Genomic DNA, 7,092 nt, shown 5'->3' on the forward strand with positions numbered 1-7,092 from the left:
CAGGTGTGTGCTCATCCCCCAGCCCCAGGTTTGTGCACACCCCTGCCACGCCCCCAGGTGTGTGCTCATCCCCACCTCCTGGTCCCTCCCTCCCCAGGTGGGCCAGGCTTGGAGGGCAGGAGAACTGGGGTGGGGTTGGGTGGAGCAGGCGTTGAGGGAGTGCCTGGTGAGCCCAGAAGGGGAGAGAAGAGGACAGGTGGGGAGGGCACCCACTTTGAGCCTGGGCGGAGGGAGGGGTATACGGGAAGAGTGAGGAGATGCCCAGGGGTTGACTTTCCAATCCGTTACTTTTGACCCCTACGCATGTTCTGTTCTATTTTTCTTAGGTTGATTTTGTTCTTTTTCTGACTTCCTACTTTGGACACCTAATTGATTTCCTTTTTGGCGGGGGGGGGTCTGTTTATTTAAATGTAAGTTTTTAAGACTATGGATTTTCCTCTGAGGACTTGTTTAGCTGACTCCTGTGGAATCTCACATGCAGGTTTTCATTATTATTATTTCTAGACCTTCTGCAGTTTGGGTTTGGACCACTTCTCTGACTCGTGAGCTAAAGACTTTTCCTGCCTCAAGATTTTGTCATTTATTTTTAATATAATTGAACAATGATTCTAGAATGTTTTATGTTGTTGCTGCCTTTTGGAATTTATTGGGATTTTCTCCTTGTTTTTCTGGAATGATTTCTTTCTCCTTTTTTCCAGCTTTATTATGGTATAAATGACATACAATAAGCTGTTCATGTTTAACCCGTGCTGTTTAATAAGCTTTGACATATGTACACGCCCATGAAACCATCAAGCTAATGCATGTCTGCGTCACTCCTGGTTTGTTCTCACCCCTTTGTGATTTCTCTCTTGGGTTCCTCTTTACCCTCACCCTGTCCCCAGGCCACCCCTTAGCTGCTTTCTGCCACTGTAGGTTAGCTTGCATTTGTTAGAATTTTATCTAAATAGAGTCTTATAGGGGCGCCTAGGTGGCTCAGTAAAGCGTCTGCCTTCAGCTCTGGTCATGAGCTTGATGTCCTGGGATGGAGCCCCGCATCAGGTGCCCTGCTCAACGGGCAGCCTGCTTCTCCCTCTGCCTCTGCTCTTTCCCCCTGCCCCCTGCTCATGCTCTCTCTGTTTCAAATAAATAAAAAATCTTTTTTTTTTAAAGATTTTATTTATTTATTCGACAGATAGAGAGACAGCACAAGCAGGCAGAGTGGCAGGCAGAGGGAGAGGGAGAAGCAGGCTCTCCGCCGAGCAGGGAGCCGGACGTGGGGCTCGATCCCAGGACCCCCGGATCATGACCTGAGCCGAAGGTAGCCGCTTAACCGACTGAGCCACCCAGGCGCCCCAATAAAAAATCTTTTTAAAAAATGGAGTCGTAGAGCATATTTTCTCTTTTGTTGGCTTCTTTCACTTGGAATTATTTTGAAATCCATCTACTGGTGTAAAACCAGGGTCCGTCCCTTTTTATTGCTGTGTATTATTCCATATCGTGGATGCACCATATTTACTTATCCATTCAGCTGTTGATGGACATTTGAGTTTTCCCCCTTTTTGGTTCTTATGAATAAAGCTACTATGAACATTCCTGTAGAAGTCTTTTAGGGACATTTGCTTTCATTCCTCTTGGGTAAATACCAATGAGCAGAAGGGCTGGTGAAAGAGTAGGGGTATGTTTAATTTTTTAAGAAATTCCCAAACTGTTTTCCAAGTGACAGTCCATTTATGTGCCCAAGGGCATGTGAGAGCAACATGAGAGTTCTATCTGCTTCACATCCTCATGTGGACATTCTTAAAGTTTAACCATCCTAGCGGGTGTCCAGTGTATCACCTGGAGTTTTAATTTACATTTCACCGATGACTGATGACATTGAGCCTCTTTGCATGTGCTTATTTCTCATACATATATCTTGTTTGGTTGACTGTCTAGTCAAATCCTTTGTCTTGAGGAGCCTGGGTGGCTCAGCCGGTTAAGCATCTAACTCTTGATCTCAGCTCAGGTCTTGATGTCAGTGTTGGGAGTTTAAGCCCCGCAGTGGGCTCCACGCTGGGCAAGGAACCTACTTAAAACGAAATACAAACCGCCCCCCCCCCAACACACACAACGAATCCTTTGTCTTAATAGGTTGTGTCGTAAGGATTATTTGTATATTCTGGATACATGTCCTTTGTTAGATTTGTAAATACGATTTGTAAATATTTTCTCCAGTCTATGCCTTTCCTCTTCATTTTCTCCACAGAAAATCTTCCAAAAGTTTTTAATTTCACTGAAGTCCAATGTGCTGTGTTTTTTTCTTTCTATAATTAGTGCTTTTGTGTGCCCTAAGAGGTCCTTCCCAACTGTAGGATCATGAGGGTTTGCTCCTATGTTTTCTTCTAGGAGCTTTGTAGTTTTAGCACTTGTATTTAGGCCCATGAGCCACTTTTTAGTTAACTTTTGTATATGGTGTGAGGTAAGAGTCAGGGTTTATTTTCTGCATGTGGCTGTCTTTGTGTTGACTTCAGAAAGGAGAAGGAGAAGGTTCCAGCTCCTCTGCTGTGTTCAGGCTACAAGGCCCCATCTGTTGTGGTTTCTTTAAATCAGCAAGTTTACATTCTCCAATGGGGTGGAGTCTTGTGAAAATGGCAAAATATATTAGAGAGGAATAAATAAGCTAAATGTTTTGGATATCTGAGTGTCATGTGTTAAATTGCAGCCTGGCTCCATGAGACCTCCTCCTGCCAGGTTTTTGCATGTCTGTGTTTGTGGTCAGCAGATGGACGGTACCCGTTTCTCCATCCGTGCAGCCAGTCGGCTACGAGGCTTCCCCAGAGGAGTGGAGAAGACACAGCTGGAATCAGCTCGAACCAGTGCGTCAGCCATTGGGCCCACCCTCTTCCTTCCCGGCCTCTCCAGCCCATGGGGTTTCCCCAAGGACATAGCAGAGAGTGCTCCCAGAGCCAGAGTCCCCCAGCTGCGGGAGCGATGCTGAGCCAGGATTATGTGACCCCTGTCATGCCCCCAGAGAGGAATAATTATGCCACCAGATTCTCACAACATAGACTCTGCTTTAAGGATAAGGAGGTTGAGCCCAGAGAGGTTGTTCAACTTGTCCAAAGTCACACGGACAATCTTCTAAACCAGGCCATCTGACTCCAAAGCCCCCACCCCACACTGCCTTCCAAGGACGGGGGTGTTCTGGCCAGGGTCTGCCTGGGTCTATGGGTAGAACCTGAAGGCACCCCAAGGAGCCTCTCTAGACTTCAGAAATATAACCACTCAAAGCTGAATTTCATGTCAGCTTATAATGGAACAGAGACATGCACAGTCTTAGAGGGAGAACAGCTCCCAGGCCTGTAAGACCTAACGGGAGGGGAGGCACTGCTGTGAGCCAAGAACAGGTAGACTGGCCGTGGGGTCCAAGGTGGGGGTGGTGGTGGCTGTGTTTCCTCTGGGATTAGGCACACCTGAGTCATCAGCCCCCCCCCCCCGCCCCCACCGCCCACACCGGGTCTGTTTGTCGCCTGGGGAAGTGCTTACCTGCAGGAAGAGAGAAGGGAGGTGCAAAAGCCAGGCCAGTTCATTCATCCATTCCCTCAGTAATGATCCGTTGAGCTTTGACCATGGGAAAGGGACTGCTTTGAATTCTGGAATTCAATAAAAAGCAAAATTGAAATGAGGGGAGTTTATGAGCTCAATCCATTTTCTTTACTGGGATTTTCCCAAAAGCCCCAAGGTGAGGGGTTACAAGAGAAGTCAAGAGGAAATGGGCAGTGAACTTGGCGGCAGTGATGGGAGGCGGAGCCTGAGCTAAAGCAGCATGGGGGGCCAGGACAGCCTCACCTCTGCAGGGGTCAGGAGAGGAGAGCCACACAGAGGCCTGGTGCCTCGGGACACGAAAACCCAGTGATCCTGTCCAGAGAGAGGCCCAGGGTGGTAGATGAAGGCAAGACTGCATCTCTGGGAGAAAATAGCCCAGCTCTTGTCACAGCTCAGTTGCTCATTGTCAATGAAAAAACATGGCTTCTGGTTTTATACATCAGCCATGTGAGCTTGGCTAATGTGAGTCTTCCCTGTAAGCTAAGCTGTGCTCTGGTTCTGGCACCGTAGTGAGGTTTCTGAGTTGGGTCAACTGCCAAAGGCCTCAAATGCTATCTCATGAGGCTCTTGGCAGTCAACAAGCCAGTTTCAGCCATCAGCAATGTAGCTGGTCGTGTTTAGTTCAAGCACAATCATTGTGAAGCCTAGCGATCAAAAGCCAGATGAATTCCATTAACCCAGGCTTTTCACCAGCCTTGCAGCCTGGGCTAGGGTGGGGGTCATGATGTGGGCTGGGGAGAGATCTACATTAGCTAAGCTGTCCCTCCTGTGTACCAGAAAAAGTGCTACCAGAGGCTGGGTCATGGCTTCCTGCAGATATGTGCTGCTTGTCTGCCGTTCTGAACACAGGACCACCCAGTTCTTGCCCTGAGGCCCTGGGGGGTCCAGAGGGCCTGGGGGGGGCGCTCCTGGAGAACCAGCTCCCCATGTGTGAGGGTGGGGAGGTTGGCCCTGCCCTGCGCTCACCTGTCGGTACGTGGCTCTCTTTGTTTTTTCTCCTGGTGGAGGGTGGTCACTGCAGGCCGGATTTCCATAAATTCTGTAAATTGGATATTCAGTCTGTTATGAAATGTGGTTCTGGATTCCGTTGTTTCTGGAAGTTCTGACAGAATGCACAAGGAGCTAGCTGAAATTGAAACAAAATTGTAATCACCAAGTTAATGACTATGACAATACAAATAGTCTAACAACCGCATTAATGCAATATTAGCTCTCGTTATTATACTAATAATCTGCTCGCAGGAACACACAAACAACAATTGGTTGGGGAGGAATGGTTCACTGCACGGGAGAACAAAGTTTGGGGGAAGTCTCAGAATTTTCTTCTGTGATCTGAAAAGGGAGAGAGGAACTCGGGTTTCTGAAGCGCTCATGGAGGGGCCAGGATGCAGGGGTGACAGAGGACAGTCCCGCCTCGGGGAGGTGCCCAGGCGCACATGGTGGGGACAGCTTTAAGTGACTGTAAAGTGAAGTGGCCTTGAGAGGAAGAGGGCCATAGGGAAGGCTTCCTGGAGGTGGTGGCCTGAGCTGAGCCTGGAAAGCTAGTTAGGATTCATCGGCTCTTGTCCCCTTTCTTCACCCCTTTTCTCAGGAGTCTGCTTTTGTCCCCCTCTTTACCTCCAAAATGCTCTTAGCAAGGGACCTTCACATTGTCAGACCCAAAGGCGGGTCTCCCGTCTTCTCTGGTCCCGGCAGCACGTGCTCCTGGAAGCCTTTATGGCGTCTGGTTCCCACCAGCATCACCAGGCCCTCTTCTCTGTCTTCTCTGCTGGGTGCTCCTCCCTTCCTGACCTGGGACCAGGCGCCAGGGCTCAACCCTGCCTCCTCTCTTCCCACTCTCACCATGATCCGGACCACTGTCTACAGGACACCCCCTGGGATGCCTAGTAGACTTTTTTTTTTAAGCCGGATTTCATAAAACAGAAAAATGCACATGCTCCATGGGCACAGCTCGATACCCGTCCACAGAGTGAATGTGCTTGGGGCCTTGGTTCCCAGATCAGGAAGGAAGCCCCTCCCACCACTCCGGGCCTCACCGGGGGGGCTGGCTGTGTCCCCGTGGGGTGGTCTTGCCTGGGTCAGTCCCGGGGACAAAGGGAATCCTGGGAAATCCGGCTCCTTGGGCTCAGCGTCCGCCTGTGGACGCGTCCCCATTGCAGCTGTAACCCAAGCTCTCTGCTGCTTGGAGAGAGGATTCCATTGTACGAATACGCCACAATTGATTCATTCGACTCCTGCCTGCCATTCGTGCTGTTTCCATTTGGAGAATTATGAATAATCCTGGTGGAGGGGGCGGATGGCTCAGCTCTCCTCCTGACCACCTTGCCCTGTGGGGACTGGGCTTGACTCGGGGAGGGGAGAGTGCAGGTGACATTGTGTTTAAATGGGGACCGCAAAACCACGGCTGTTGGATTCTCAGGCACCATAGCTGTCCTTTTTATTGTAAATAAAAGAGCGCAGAAGTTAAGGAAGGAATAAAGGAATGAATGAATGCATTTCTGTAAAGAACATTATCGCGTGTCTCCTTCTGTCAAATACCGGGCTGGTCATTTTCGTAAACGTCAGCATATTTAATCCTTGCCACAATCCTTTGAGATGGGGATGATTATCTTGATTTTATGGAAGGAGTGAGTGGGTGATGCACATAAGGCAGCCAGCAGAGTCGGTCAGAGAAAAGGGCTCCACAGACTTCTGCCCGTCATCTCTATGGTATGAGGTGACCTAGCTTGTGAGTGGCCCCAGCCAGGATTTGAACCTGTGAACCTTACGTCAGCGCACCGCACAATTCCCACCCCCTCCGCTGCCTGTCTTTAGGGGGATGTGGGAGGGGGAAGGGGTCCCAGCTGTACCTTGCCAACCGGCACAGCTTCCTCTCTTTCGGCGGCGGGCTGTGGGGGGGCTCCTCATGGAGCCACCTCTGGCCTCTCCCTGCCTGTAACCCGGACCATGATGAGAGCCATGGGCCTGGACTCGGCCCCGGGATCTGGCGCCCTCCCTGCCCTGACCTTCCTCAGCCAGAGGATGAGATTAGCATACAATTGCAGTGATCTCTGCTCACTAATTTCATTTTCTGTGTCTGGAGTAATAGGGCCTCTTGAACTCATTATGCTAATTTAAATTCAGATAATAAGCAGCTTAGCGTCTGACTCTGGAGTTAGGGCTGAGGCTCTGCTCTGAGCAAGGCTGGGTGGCTCCCTGCGGAGGAAAGGGCTCGGTGCTGCCAAGGAGTGGCCTCCTCCGCCAGGAGCCTGGGGTCAGTCAGCTGTGACCACGCCGCAGCCTCGCCAGCCCAAGCTGGGCAGGCCCAGGAGAGCTCCTCCCCAGCACCTGCCCCTCTGGAGAACCAGCGAGGAGTTAGAACAGTGACCCGTCAAGAGCTGTGCCCCTGGCAGCCTGGTCAGGGCATTAGCCCTTTGGGTAGGATGGTCTCTTGGCTCCTTCTGTGAATTTGTCTTTCACGTCACACTCTTGGGCCACGGGATGGATGTCAGTTTCGAATGGGGGCCAAATCTGGCCCTAATATTT

The 7,092-nt window shown here is 50.3% G+C and overlaps 1 protein-coding gene across 6 annotated transcripts in view; it reads left to right on the forward strand.

Annotated features, from left to right (window-relative positions):
* The window catches only part of RRM2 (ribonucleotide reductase regulatory subunit M2), a 26,471-nt gene extending 22,825 nt beyond the window's left edge, over positions 1 to 3,646 (forward strand). For 4 of the 6 annotated variants that reach the window (XM_073896990.1, XM_073896994.1, XM_073896992.1 and 1 more), the window contains one exon: positions 2,744 to 3,646. The gene's annotated coding sequence lies outside the window, so the exon portion shown is untranslated. Of the gene's footprint in view, positions 1 to 2,740 lie in introns of all 6 variants that reach the window. The other 2 variants (XM_073896993.1, XM_073896991.1) reach the window with 1 other exon arrangement.
* Positions 3,647 to 7,092: the final 3,446 nt, after the last annotated feature.

The sequence above is a fragment of the Callorhinus ursinus genome, unplaced genomic scaffold (assembly GCF_003265705.2).
Source record: "Callorhinus ursinus isolate GAN/ISIS: 27379988/994484 unplaced genomic scaffold, GSC_fseal_2.0 scaffold10, whole genome shotgun sequence".
Classification (NCBI taxonomy): Eukaryota; Metazoa; Chordata; class Mammalia; order Carnivora; family Otariidae; genus Callorhinus; species Callorhinus ursinus.